We start from the raw sequence: 14,972 nt of genomic DNA, 5'->3' as shown, positions 1-14,972 counted from the left end.
TATTTTGACTTATTTGATGTTAAATATGTTTACTATTGACAGTACAAAATTTCAGTGTTTCAAGGCAATATGAACAAACTGCGTATTTCACATAGCAGCACAGACAGTTTGGACATGAAAAGAACCTATGCTTAGTCATGAAGCAGCAGGATCCACCTGTTCCTCACCCCCTGTTCTGTGGATAGGATGGCAGTCCTGGGTTTTATTCCTAGTTCCACTCTGTGTGTGTGTGTGTGTGTGTGTGACTTTAAGTAAAGTATCTGGACTGGTCTTTAGGGTATAACGATCGCAACAGAATTTTTGAAGTTTTGAGGAACACTGCTGGCTTTCCTTACTTCAAACTTTTAAACCAGCCTCTCCAACCAAAGGTGGGTGGGGTCTTTTTCTCTTATGAAAACTTGGACTTTCAAGTTCCTTAAAACCCAAGTTCAGACTTGATATACAACAATTGTGCACAGATTTCACCTGCCTTTTGGGTTTTTTCTGAAAGGCAGATTGGCTCTCTGTGTTAGTCTACCAGTTCTCTACCTTTTTCCCTTCTTGCCCCCCCACCCCCATTCTGATACTCTGACTTCTTGTTCAAATTGAACCTGTTTATGTTGTTTTTGAGACTTTTAAAAGAAATATTGCGCATGCATTTGTAACAGAAAAAGAGAGTGAAAAGAAAGGGAGTTACTGGAACTTACACTAAGCGATCTTATAGGCTAGTGCAAAGTAGACTAGTTTTAATGAGGTATCATTTTTTAATATGTTAAGACATCAAGCACTTTTAAGTCTTAGAATTCCTCCATGCTAGCACAAGAATTTTAATGTTTAATAGTTCTCTTTCAGGATTGTTCTTCTGAGTATTATTTTCTTTTTTTTTTATTTATTACAAAGTTTACTTTTACATCATTTTGCACATTTTTTTTTTCCATCTCGATTGTAATCTCCGCGGGTTTCCCGTCACCAAATCACTCCTGTGCCACCACCATAGTCCTGTGCATTTCCCTCCCTTCCCCCCCCCCCCCCCCGTTTTTGATCCCATTCCCCACTCCACCCCCACAGAATGTCTCTGGTATATGGTTGTTCATTATTTTTGTTATTTTCTCGCCTGGTCCATTATACTCCTGCTATGAGTGAAATCATCCGGTATTTTTCTTTCTCTTTCTGGCTTATCTCACTAAGCATGATCTTTTCCAGCTCCATCCAAGTTGCTGCAAAAGACATGTGTTTCTCTTTTTTGGTTGCTGAGTAATATTCCATTGTATATATGTACCACATCTTTCTAATCCAGTCATCTACTTTTGGGCATTTGGGCTGCTTCCATGTTTTTCCTATTGTAAATAAAGCAGCAATAAACATGGCGGTACAAGTATCTTTTTCAATCAGTGTTTTTGTGTCTTTTGGGTAGATACCTAGGAGTGGGATTGCTGGGTCATAGGGAAGCTCCATGTTTAGCAGTTTGAGGAACCTCCAAACAGTTTTCCATAGTGGTTGTACTAGTTTGCATTCTCACCAGCAATGCAGGAGAGTTCCTTTTTCTCCACATCCTCGCCAACATTTGTTGTTGCTAGTTGTTTGAAGATGTGCCATTCTCACTGGGTGAGGTGGTATCTCATTGTGGTTTTAATTTGCATCTCCCTTATTACGAGTGATGTTGAACATTTTTTCATATGCCTGTTGGCCATCTGCATTTCCTCTTTGGAGAAGTGTCTTTTTAGCTCTACTGCCCAGTTTTTGATGGGGTTGTTTACTTTATTTTTGTTGAGTTTCATCAGTTCTCCGTATATTTTTGTGATCAGTCCTTTATCGCTACTTTTGTGAGTATTATTTTCATAGGTTATAATCTCCATGTATGTAATTTTATATTTTGGTGTGAATTTTCTAGGGAAATCTTTCTTAGCTGTTTTCCAAATTTCTTTCATGAGTTATCAGTTACATTGGAAAACTTTTTTTAGGATCAGACATGTATGTGTTAACCCTAGACTTCCAGTTTCCATCTGTCAGATAAATATGAACCTCAGCTAGCCTTGAGAAGAGCTTCTAAGATATTAGCCTACAAACTTGTGGCTGGTAGAGTTGCATGTATGTTTGTTTTTCCAATTTAAAGAAAACTTAGGAGAAATGTACTGAGGTATTTGGAATTGTTTATAAAGGGTTGCAGTATATGTGTAGCTCTTCTAAAGGGTTCTGAGCCCTCGGTATTCAATTCCCTCCACTGTGTGTGTTATAGCAAGTATCTATGGGATCATAGACTGTAGATTATAAGTGACCTTACATAGCATCTCATCTAACATTCATGCTACTGACCAGGCGTCTGAAGCCATGAGAGAATAGACTTACCTGTTGCAGGGACAAAGCTGGGATGAAGAAGCAGCCATTAGGACTCCTAGGAAGGAAGGACATGTGGGTCCTTCCTTCATTATTTCTCATGTATTCACGATTTAGGTGGGTGATTCTGTAGACTGAAACCAAGCATGGATGAGCTCACTGGGACTTCCTTCCCTCTGCAGTCAGCTGAGGTCTGGCTGGTCTGAAGGGCCTTCATTGTTATGACTTAGCTCTGCAATATGGGTTCTTGCCTCCTCCAGTGGGCTTGTCCTCCTGGTCATAGCAGAATTCCAAGAAAGAAAACAGAAATGAACAAACCTTTTTTTGTTGTTTGTTATCTTAAAGATTTAATTATTTGTGCATACAGAACTGGGATACAAGCCAGAGGTACAGGGGCAGTGCGAGGATTCACCAGAGTGGGGACCAAATAGGCATTCCGACAAAGTACACTGCTGAGGGGAGCAGTGGGCGAGTCAGGAGAGGTCTGCCGCCATGTGGATCACCTCTGGGCCGGGGATGGAACTCACACTGAAACAGCTGCAGCTAGCTTACAGTGCTGCTCCTAACCCGTTGTGCCACCAGGGAGGGCCAAGAACAAACTTTTAAAAAACATACAGGCTTTATTTTTAGAGTGACATTAAGGTCACAGTAACATTGAGAGGTTTTTAATATACCTCCTGCTGGACATAAACATCAGCCTTCCCCATTATCAATATCCCCACAAGACTGGTATACTTGTTACAACGGATGAGCCTACATGAACATACCATTACCATAGTTAACATCACAGCTCATTCTAGGTGTCATGCATTCAATGGGTTTGGACCAATGTAAAATGACATCCACCTACCATGATGGGGTCATCTAATTTCACTGCCCCAAAAGTCCTTTCTGTTCTGCCTATTCATTTCTCCATCCCTCCCTCCAACTCCTAGTAACCATTTCTTTTCACTGTCTCTATAGTTTTGCCTTTTTCAGAATGTCATAGTCAGGATCACACAACAAGTAGCCTTTTCACTGGGGCTTCTTTCTTTGAGTAGTGTCTTTCCAGACTTGATAGTTCATCTCTTTTTAATACTGAGTAACATTCCATTGTTTGGAATGTACCATAGTTTACTTATCCATTCACCCACTGAAAGACATCTTGTTTGCCTCTTCTTTTTAGCCATTATGAATAAAGTTGCTATGAACGTCAGTGTGCAGGTTTTTAAGTGGAAAGAAGCTTAATTCCTGTGGGTAGAGTGACTACTGGACTGTATGTTTGGTTTTGTTGGACAGTTTGTCAAACTGCTTTTCAAAGTGGTTGTACTATTTTGCATCCTCCAAGCAACAGATAAGTTTCTATTGCTCTATATCCTCACCAGCATCTGGTTTGTCAGTGTTCTGGATTTTGGAAATTCTAATAGGTATGTAGGGCTATCTCATCATTGCACAAATACTTCACAAGCCTTCATTTACATCAAATTTACTTTCCATTAACCAAAGTAAATCAGATGAGTGACTCTAAAATGGAGAAGGACTATAGAATTATAGGGAAAGGAATGGGATAGTGAATGGGAAGTCATTGTGCAGGGCTACTAATGCTATCACATTTACTACGAGGATCTATGCGTGTTTCTCGAAACAAGGGGAATACAAATAACATTAAGATTTTGCACTAATATTTAGACTCAATTGGAGAAATTACATTTGAAATTAAGTAAAACACAGGAGCATCTTCTGATTTTTAAATGTTGCCATGTTTTCTGGCCAAGTTACTAAGAGATAAAATTAGGAACATGAGCTTTCACACTGTATTGCCTCTTATGCCATTAACTCATGGAATGATAATCTTAAGGATCTTGGTAGAGTTTCTTAGAATCCTGTTTAATAGAGTTAGCTCTCTAAATAACCAGTGAGCATTCTGCTTTGTGACTACTCCCTGGGAAACTAAAGTTGTTTATATCTGAGCTTTACAGAAGAGACTCAATCAGTATCTTAATGGGAAGGGAGGGCTGTGTGTACATGTCTGTAAGTGCATTTCTATGTAATGTGTGTAACCATCTCTGATCCATTGTGATTTCAGTTTGATTTTACCTGTTTCTACCTCCTCTGCATTCCTAACAAATACCAAGAACTGACTGAGCTTTTCACTTAGATTCACTTTACACTCTGCATATCAGAGCAGACAGCTGAGAAGCAGAGAAGGGGAGACAAGGATCACCAGTCCCATAGTCCAGGCAGCCTGCTACTCAGAGTGGAGCCATGCTGCCCCCTACACAGTAGTTTGTACTAGGAAGATGAAGGGTTCCATCCTCCCTCTATACTCCATCTCCATCACTTCCTTTGTTAACCTATCTTGACCTTGGTTGATCCAATATTTCTGTCATTGTTCAGGAATTGGGAGTCAAGTAACCTGTGATGTAGCCCTTGGGTCACTTAATATCTTGGTCATGGATAAAAATATGTGTACCTGCTCTGAGTTTTGACCACTCTAGAATACCAGGATACAACTGGACACAGGTCACAGGGTCCTAAACAAGTGACTCCCTGAAAGTCCCAGTAATGACCAGACCCATCGGAATGAAGCTGGCTGAAAGGTAAGCCTAAGAATAACAGACACCTGCGTTAACAAGGAATTACTGCACTCCATTCTGAGCCGACACTAAACCATAACAAACTTACTGAAGATGGGGGAGGGACAAAAAGATTTGAACACTAAAAAAGAAAAGTTCATTTGCCGAGAACAAAGGGACTAGCCTTACAAACAAAAATTCGTTTTGGCTCAGTAAGCCAAGGACATCTGAAGAAATGCTGGTCTTCCTTGGGCAGCACACGTTCACTCTCTCCTTCAGTGTTTGGTAAGGTGGAGGAAGTGATGAGGTTGAAAATACTACTTGTTTCGATTCAGCTGGGAGAGATCCATTACCTTTCCGGTTCCTGTTAAGTACATAAACTATAGCTTCCATTCCATCCTTCCCCCCCCCCCCCAACACATACCAGGGTCCTTTAGATCCGGCCACTGCCCTCTCCACAAGTAGACTGGCATCAAGTGAGATGATGATAGCACCCCGACGCCCACTCATAGCCATCAGTAGAATTTAGTCCCATCACAGCCCTTTCGCTCTTGACGGCCCTCGAGTTTTCCCTCTCCTAGGACCCCCTCTCCAACCCACCCCTACCTGTTGGGTAGTTCTCACTTCCTGGAAACACCAGCTGTCCTTAGGGGAGACACCGTCGCCTTGCAATCCTAGCCTGTCACTTCCTGCTGAAGGGGCACCCGTGCTTAATTGCGGGCTTCACCGCCAGAAGGGTGCAACGGGCCGGCGACCAGGCGTTGCAGAGTTCAGTGGCCTGAGGAAGGGGGAAACTCAATCGCAAACAGCCCAGTTTAGCGGGGCTGCAAATCTTTGGTGACCGCCGGCAAGCCTTTGGCTAGCTCTGGAGCCTCGGAACTAGTCAAATCTAGGGTGCCCGTCTATCCCCGCTCTCCACCCTGGGTTCAGAGCGGTGGGACAGGGCGCCCGGTCACTAAGCACAGCCGCGGGCATCCAGTCTGACTGCGGCGAAGGCTCCCACCGCCGCTGCTGCAAACCGGTCTGGCTTCCCTGCAGGGCGTGCGGGGATGGAGAGGGGGTGGAGAGAAAAGGGGAAGAGCCTAGGCGGCCAGCGGGCGGGGCCTGTAGCTTCCCGAGCCGCGGCAGCAGCCGCGCAGCCTGCTTTCTCGGTGCCCAGCAGCGACTCCAGCGCGCACTGCGCGGTCTTCCGCGCCGGAGCCCCCGGACGCCGCTGCTCCTCTCCCAGCGACCCCCGGACGCGCCGCGGCTGGGCTGCGCCGGGCGGTGGAGCCGCTGGGAGCTTCAGGGCTTCTGCGGCCGCTCATTGCTCTCTCCGGCCGGAGGACTGGCGGGGAAGGAAGGGGAACGCGGGGACACACAGACTCGCCGCGGCGCGCGCGCATTGCACATTTGCAGCCGCGCGCCCCCGCCGAGGCGCGTCCGGGGCGAGTTTGGCCCCGCGGCTCCCGCCCCTGCACCTGCCCGCTCTGGGCGCTGCGCCCTAGTCCCAACCCCGCCCCGCCAACCCTCCCGCCCCTTGCCTGCACAGCTCTCCCTTCGCCGGGGGGAAGCGACAACATCCCGGTAACTTGCAGACTGTGGCGCAACTGGTCTCGACAGCGGAGGCGCCCTAATGCTGCCCGGGTGAGGTAAGTTTCCTGCGCGTCCCCGGCCCCTCCTCCCTAGACGCTCTGCTGAGCTCGGACTGGCGAGGTTTGTGTCTCTGATGAATCCCGACGGTCTCCCCACGCTCCCACTTTGTTCGCGCAGTGCTGTTGGTTAGGTAGCGGGGGCTAGTCGCCACCCAAGAGGCACCTTCGTTCTGCCGGGACCACGGTTGCGCGCTCTACGCGGACACCCACCCGCGCGCCACCCAGAGCCCCACGGCCGCACCAGTGACACTCAGGGTTCACTTAAGCAGGAGCCCCTTGCCCTGTTCTGGGAAACCGATTGAGTTTGGCAACACTGGGAGAGAGCCCCCACCACCTCCGGCTATTAGAACGGCTGCGAAGTTATGGGGTGCCCTGGGATCTCCAGCAGGGCATGTGAGTCGGTGTTCTGGTCATTTCTGGCGCTGGGGCCGGATTGAACAGGTGCGGTAAGGTCTCTGCCTAAATGCTGCAACGCTCTTCTGCGTTTCCCGTGCTTCTTTCCCCAGCCCAGTTAATGTGACGCGGTAACAGCTGGGGCGAGGGGTGGGCGTGTGGGAGCTACCCAGAGAATGCCAGGGTTTGGTTTGCCCTGCCGGTGCCAGGAGTCTCCAAAACAGAAGACACAATATTATCTCTCATCTGTACAGATTAGCATGTTGTCATGTCTTATCCCCCTTCCAGCTCACTTGTCTCTGGCTCCCAACGTGTTTGGGTAGAAACCTGTTCCAGAGAAGTTGTTTGGATGGGTTGATGGGATTCTTCTTTTCTCTTTGGAAATCAGGACTCTGAGTAAGGCAATGCTAGTTGCCTTTTTTTTTTTTTTTTTTAAGGTAGTGTTCTAGAGCAAAAATACTCCCTCCACTCCATCGCCCAAATCTTTCTAGGACATTCTCAGCCTGCCCAAGGTCCTAGCGTTAAGATGAATGGCTCTTATGGACTGGTGGAGCCTCAGAATGCCTTAGTCTAGACTGCAAGCAAGCAGACCCCAACAGTATGGGTTTAGGGAACCCTTATGAGCCTCTGATGAAAAACGTCCCCAGACTTCTTTCTTGTTCTGTGGAGAGTTTTGCAATTGTTAAGTGGAGGAGAGCAGAAGGGTTGGTTTCATAATAACTGATGTAATGAAATAGAATAGTGTTCGTGGAGGCTTTTCCCAACTGAAAGGAGGTCCTTGGGAGGGTGGAAGGAGAGCGTTATCAGACATGGCCATGCGAGTAGGAAGTTGAGCAAGCATCATGCATGATTTCTGAGCCAAGGAAAGTGGAGCTTTCTGTGGTGAGTAGTGACTTAGGAGGACCCCTGCAAAAGCTAAGTCAGACTGTTGTATAATATAGTTGAGAAGAAAAGCATTAAGCACTGAGTGGTAAAACCACAATACATATTTGTACAAATTAAGACTAGAGGGATTTCGTAGTAATGCCTTATATTTTATAGCAATACTTTGTAATTGTTTTCTAGTCATTCTTAATTCTTACCATTTCTGAGAGAGGGCTAACATGGTGAACCACATATTCACTGGAGGAGCATGAGGCTCCCAGGTTCAGGGACTTAAGGTAATAAGTGTCTGGAATTGGAATCACAGCCAAGTTCTTTGTGGTAACAGTGCTGCTTCTGTACTCCTGTGTTTATAATGGCCAAGTGCTTCATTTATTGTGGTCTGCTCGCACTCACTGTGGATTACTGTTCACATTTTTACAGATGAAGAAACTAAGATTTAGAAAAATGGTGGGAGTTCTTTGGGTTATCATGTTTAACCTCCTTGAGTTGACAAAACTAGAACTCAGAACGCCAGTGCCTGGTGCATTGCTTTATAGAGTATGCCGTTGTGCCACTTTTGATAACAAGGGTGCATCGTGAGTACAGCAACTTGCAGAGCATCCTTATCCATGCTGACGGGTGTTCTGGGCTCCAGTTCTGAAACTACACTTGACTTTATGACTGTAGTCAAATCATATCACCTGTGACCCTCAAATCCACTACCTATAAAATAGGAGGTTCCAATGGAATGATCTTTTTTCTCATTTTTACATTCTGTGATGCTATTAATGTATTTGTAATCCAATGTTATCATTTTCTCCAGGGGAAAGAGAACTTTTTATCTTGCTTTAACTAAGAGATTTAGCTAATTATCTCTTTCATTTATAATTACTCCCCTCTCTCCTGGACCACATACTACTTAATCAAATGAAAGGAAATTCCAGGGGCATTTTAGCTAAGCTTCTCTAGATATAGTGTTACTATTTAACTTGGAAATATTCTGAAGGGCTGAACTGCTCTAAAATACATGTCAGGATTTACTTAAATTTTCCAGGCAGTCAACTTCCACCTCTTTTTTTGCCCCCTTCCAGCTTTGGGGTTTGAATTTAGTAAACATGCAATAAATAGCTGTTATATGAATGGGGGTGAGTGAAATCACTCATAATGAAAACACATGCTGTTAAACAGTCTCTCACTCTGTTCAATCTCCTGCAGCTGCTGACACGTGGTAATTTACCTGTAAGGTGGGCTTCCTGAGGCTGGCAGCCAGGTGCCTGCCTTTGCTTTCCTTCCTGAATGCATCACAAACAGTAGTTTTGCTTCTCATTGAAAGCAGTGGGCTCACACCATCTATGTTCATCTCTTTTGCTTGCTTTCCCACCTCGCTTCAGTATACTATTCTAGATATATATTAGGTATATATTCCTAGAAACTGACTTAGACCACTTAGTGAGAGTATGTCTTGAGAAAGCAAAATCAGCTGCTCTTTTTTCCTACTCAAGTAAATTTCAACATATGCTAATACTGGTTAGTGGTTTCAGAGGGGGAAGCTAATTAACAAAACCATCCTAGTTTCTGTTCCCTTTAAGAATCCTCTTCTTTTTTTCACTCCTCCTTCCTATAGGCAGAAGTGTTTTGAAGAAAGATGACAAAAAATTAGACTGGATCTTAAATATTATTAACAGATTTAACAGATTTAGCCACTGGGGTTGAGGTTCATTTCTTTCTGATAAAGAATTCAAATACCAACTGGTTCGGAGACTCATACCTTTTATGGGTAATGCTGCTAAGGCTGAGAGGTGAATTGACTTACTCCCCATCACATAGGTGGATTAGCAGGAAATCCTGGGCTAATGCGCGTTTCTCAAGGTTCAACCAAAGTTATACCAGGAATTCTGTGTGTTTTTCACTTTTAGAAACATAAGGGTTAACCAAAAACTTCTGTTTAACCATTAATAGTACAACATCACTTTTTAAAAATGTTTTAGTGTTTTATATTTTGAGTTTTTCTTGTCTCATCAGTATCACTAATGAGAAAATGTCTACTCACATCTATTCACTATTATTTTCTTGACTTGTGCCTCAACAGACTCAATTAATGCTTGGCTTGAGCCAGTGATTGGAGAGAACTATTTGAATAGAAATACAAATATTCACTTTTTGTAGTGCCACAAGGCACAGAGCAGGTTTTCTATAAATCCGGGAAGATGGGAAAAGGAGAATCCTAGAGCCCTCAGTGGAGTTTTTCAGCCTTTTTTTTTTTTTAAAGATTTATTTGTGCATGCAGAACTGGGGTACAGGCCAGAGGTGCAGGGGCTGCGAGAGACTTCACCAGAGACAGAGTGGGGAGCAGAACAGGCAGATCCACGAAGTACACTGCTGAGGGGAGCAGCGGGCGGGTCAGGAGAGGTCTGCCACGCCATGTGGTCACCTCCGGGGCAGGCGGGGATCGAACTCTTGCTGAAGTGGCTTTAGCTTCTTAGTGCTGTGCTTTAACCCGCTGCGCCACCAGGGAAGGCCTTTGCGAACTTTTAATATACTTTCTACACTATTTATAGTGAGGCAACCAGGTGCAGGGCAGGCAGGGAGGCCCAGGCCCGAAGGTGACAGGCCTCCTACCCCGCGGCGAGTCTTCACTCTTTTCTGGGCTCTCTGTGCCTCTCTACTGGTCTCTGTGCCTTGCGCTGCATGGTCCTCTTCCGCCGCCGCACCGTCGTGGGCTACCACGCCATGTTCTCTGTCCCGCCTGGTATGCTCAGTGTCTGCGCTCAGATGCATGCACGCACGCCCACACCACACTCCAGGTGCCACCATTAGGCACCGTGTGAAACCTCAGGTGTCGATCACTGATGCTAATAGTGGGAGGGTGGAGAAATCCTGGTCAATTCCATTTACCCTACAACTTTCCAAACTTCTCAATAAATAAAACCAGAAGCCAAAGGTGGCCCCTCATACAGCTAGTACTGTCATAAATATGTATGTATTTAATTTGCATTTCATATTGCTTGTATTTCTGTTAAATTGTGAATCAGACCATTCCTTATCTTGGAAAAATATTTGTCTGGTTAGAACCTCATTAGTAACTCTGTAAAACAGCAAGTCTTAAATGTATTTGTTGCAGAAACATGTCTTCTTGTATCAAATATATTAACTCGGTTGGAAGAAGTTCTTTCACTTAGGGAACTGGTTGGAGCCTCCAGTACTTAGCTCAGTGATTCATTTGTGGAGTTGTATCTATGCTTTTAAATGCCAGGAAACTAGCTTTTGTTTTATTTGGTATTTTCGTTTGTAAAATAAACTTTAAAGTTGTTCTGTTGGTGAAATTTTTGAAGTACTTGTAGTGAACAATTGGCTGCCATTGATGAAGTGTTTTATTCAGTCAAGTTCCTTTCAGTATAAGGGATCAGGCCAGGAATAACAAACTTAATTTTGTATATGTCATTCTCAATTGTATTTACTTCTGTCTTGCTTCATCAGAGGAGTCAAAAAGAGATGATATAGGAAAACACAGAAATCCTACCCAAATTGGGTCACTCCTAGGATGATGATTCCAAATGTACATTATGACTGGATGTAGCATGTTTATCAATTGCAGTGCCTTGACATTATCGTGCTAAGTTGAAACAAGCCTGCATATGAATGCACAGCTCCATGAAGTGTGTAGTCCTGTAGAAAGTCATCCATGTTGTGTATGGGACTGAATAAACAGTGGTATGCAGAAGAGTAGGGGAGTTAACTGAATGTTGAGTGGTGAGTTCTTGAGACCTTTTTTTCTCTGAGTTTTGGAAAGTCAATTGTGAAATTGGAATGGAAGGTAACGCATTGACTATAGCATTACTGCCAGTACAGTTGGGGGTGTGTGCTTTCAGTGGCCATTCAGGCAAGCATTCAACTTGCAGGTGGTAGGAGCCGAGGGAGCATCATTCTACTGAACTGGAATAACGTTCCAGGACTAAAGGTAGGACTAGAGGACCATCGTCCCTTTTGTAAGAATAAGGTGGTATTTACCTGTTGCTATCCAGGGATACTGAGCAAGGAGTTGGGGAAGATAGTTACCACTAGCCATGAAAATGTGTTCTGTTGCTTCACAGACAGCCTGGCACAGGAAAGTGGTAGATTTAGCAGGTTGGGTAGTGGATTTTCAACATTTAATATACACACTTTTTTTCCTTGAAGGTTATGTTTATCATCAAGAGATATTTTTAAAACATGACCTTACTGTTTATTTTAAAATAAAGAAAATTTTTCAGAAACTTTTACATAATTTTTAAATCATGTAAGGTTATTACATTGGGAATATTTTTGAGGGACTAGGCATTTCTATGAGAAAGCTTCAATATATAATTTTATTTATTTAGAAACTCTTTATTACATCATTGTACTCTCCAGAGTTCTCCCACCACCATGTCACCCATGAACTATCACCAGATTCCTTGTCAAAACAGGGGAGGGAAGAACACAATTGTTCTTTTAAAAAAAAAGTACTTATCATCATAATCTATGAATCATTTGGTCACAACATGTGTTGACAAAATAAAGAAACAAAATAGAAACAATAATAAGCAGCAAAACTATGGAGACCTGGAGGGAGTGGTAAACTCATGCTAGCTGTCGAGCTAATATTTGTCAAAGGAAAAGTTTAGTCTTATCTTTTATTTATGTCTCTATTTTTGGAACTTAGCACGATGCCTGGTAAATGGTGGGACTATAATAAAGATTTTTAAATACTTCTTTAACAGAAATAACCTAAACATAAAATGTGTTATTCAATTTTATTTACAAGTATAAGGTAAATATATTTTTCAAGCATTCAGCATCACTTAATAGTGAGTTTAACTTAGGATACACAGACCAGAATGGATTTTAGGTTTCTCTGAGTTAATCAGCTTAAATGTCACCTCTTAGAGCCTTCTCTGTTCTCTCACCTAAAGGATAACTTCGTGTTTTCTTCAGTTATCACAATGTATACTTATACATTTACGTTATTCACTTGACTTCCTGTCACCTCTGCCCAAAATGACATTCAATCCAAGATAATGAGCTCTTTAAGAGCAGAGACTATGTTTGTGAACCTGTTTTTGCTGGTGCTTTGCACATAAAAGATGCCCTGTAAATATTTAAATGAATGAGAAATAATACCTGTCAATCCTATCAAGATGAACTGGGCCCCATCAAGACATCAAGATCACTCAAACTGAGCAGGTTCCACAGGAAGAGAGCTGTTAAAGGCTGGAACTGTTGTCCTGGTGACCATTCCATTGGGGTGGCTCTGAACCCTCAAGAGCAGGAAACACTTGTCTAGATGAATCCATTCTGCTGCAAATGTTGATAAAACAGTGTCTCTCCTTAAAGAGCTATTCCTTTTCATTTACTCAAAATTGAATAGTAGAGAGCAGGTAGGTGAAATTATCAAGCATAAAACATTCCAATATTGTTAAAATAGAGTCAGACAGTACTTAAACCACGAACATAGGAAATTACTAATCAGGACACTTTGGTAATAATATACAAGTAAGTGCTGTGACATTTCAGGCAAAAACTCCCCAGTCTTCACTGATTTTTCTCTAAGTACTTGATACATCAATAGTCCAGCACCAGGAAAGAAGCCAGCAAGGTTGTTCTTAGATGTGGTTCCTAAACTGGCAGCAGCAGAAAAGGACCTGTTAGAAATGCAAATTCTCAGCCAGTATGCCAGATCAGCAGAGTCAAACTAGGAAGATGGGGATTAGCAAACTCCAGGTAGCTCTGATGGAGCACGCAAAATGAGAAGGAGATGCTTTGTCTTCAAGTAGAAGCCTCCCGCAGTGTATTCTGGGTGAATCCCAGGTGTGTGGAAAGGGTGCCGTCTACCTGCTCTGCCAGAAAGACCAGTGGAGAAGTAAAACCAGTCTTGGATTTTCTCAGGGCCCTGTGGATTACAAGAGAACACACTCCAAAAACTGCACTGGGTATCTGGCCCCTCAGAATACCCCAGAAGCTCTTGATTATCCCTGACCCTTCCAAGTAATGGGCACTCATAGAATTAAGAGAGACCAGGATAGGTGGGTGATGAAGGGGGTAAGATACTTTCCATATTTAACATATTTGGGTGTTAACTTCACAACACACTACTGTCAGAAAATAGTTTCATGAGCTAGTGGTTGTTTAGGGAGAGGAAACTGGTTTTCTGATAATTCTCAGTATATTTCAAGTCACTTCAATATACTAGATTCTGATGGACCCCTTGGCCAGGAGGTCAGTACTAAGTGTTCTAGGGTGTATAAAATAAAGTATATTATAGCTCTGGCTCAGCTTTGCTGAACACTTTTCTATTCCAGACACTTCTCATTCTGTTTCATCTTCACATAGAGGAAGACATGGATACAGGTTAGTACGTGCACATGAGCACAGTCAGAAAGGGGTAGCGCCAGGGTTCCAATCCTTTTCTGACTCAAACTCTCAACGCTTTTCTTTGTTTCCTGCCCATGCACCTTAAAATGTAGTTTTGGAACAAGAGTTAAAAAGAGGAAAACTTGAAAGAATCAAAAATTTGTATCTCTAACTCATCTTCCCTGAGAGCTCCATATTATTTAATTGTCATTACACTAGGATAGCTCAGAGACAGCTCAGACTTGACTTCTCCTTGCATACCTGGTGCCCTTTCAAGTTTCCTAGCTCTGTGATGAGCATTGCTAGCCACTAGCTTACTTGAGGCAGAAACTTGGGAACCATCCTGCACCCAACCCCTTGGTCATTTTATGCTCTTCACCTGATCCATTGCTAATTTCTATGGATTTTTTCCTGAGTACCTCTCCATCCATTTGCTTTTCATATCTGTTGGTTCCATTTGGACCCACTTTTCATTGCTCTGCTAGACTCTAGCCATAGTTCCCTGAGCTCCTGAGTCCACTCTGGCCCTCCTTCAATCCATTGTCCATATTGCAGGCAGAGCAGTGGAGTCTGGAGAGGACCTTCTTACCCACTGCTGGCTGAACCCTTACTTTCCACATCCAATATTCCTCACAGAGTCAGAAACTTTCTGGCCTGTGAGACTGTCCAGCTTGGTGACACTTGGAACTTGTGCAGTCTCTGAGAACTTACTTTTCTTTGAGCCTTTTACTCAAAATTGGAAGGAGCTGCTTCATCTGCTGATCAAAGTAGAATCCTCCTTCAGTGTATTCTGGGTGATCCCTGAACTGGTGTCAGGCCACATTCATAACTTACAGCTACAGGA

At 43.5% G+C, this 14,972-nt stretch overlaps 1 protein-coding gene across 1 annotated transcript in view; it reads left to right on the top strand.

Moving 5' to 3' along the window:
* The first annotated feature begins 6,004 nt into the window (after nt 1-6,004).
* PIP5K1B (phosphatidylinositol-4-phosphate 5-kinase, type I, beta) overlaps nt 6,005-14,972 on the top strand; it is a 269,554-nt gene continuing 260,586 nt past the window's right edge. The window contains exon 1 of the mRNA XM_004677616.2: nt 6,005-6,499. The gene's annotated coding sequence lies outside the window, so the exon portion shown is untranslated. The remainder of the gene's footprint in view (nt 6,500-14,972) is intronic.

Source organism: Condylura cristata, unplaced genomic scaffold (genome assembly GCF_000260355.1).
Source record: "Condylura cristata isolate star-nosed mole 26May11 unplaced genomic scaffold, ConCri1.0 scaffold00006, whole genome shotgun sequence".
NCBI lineage: Eukaryota > Metazoa > Chordata > Mammalia > Eulipotyphla > Talpidae > Condylura > Condylura cristata.
Note: the sequence above shows the minus strand (reverse complement) of the source record. Positions and strands in the feature narration are given on the sequence as shown.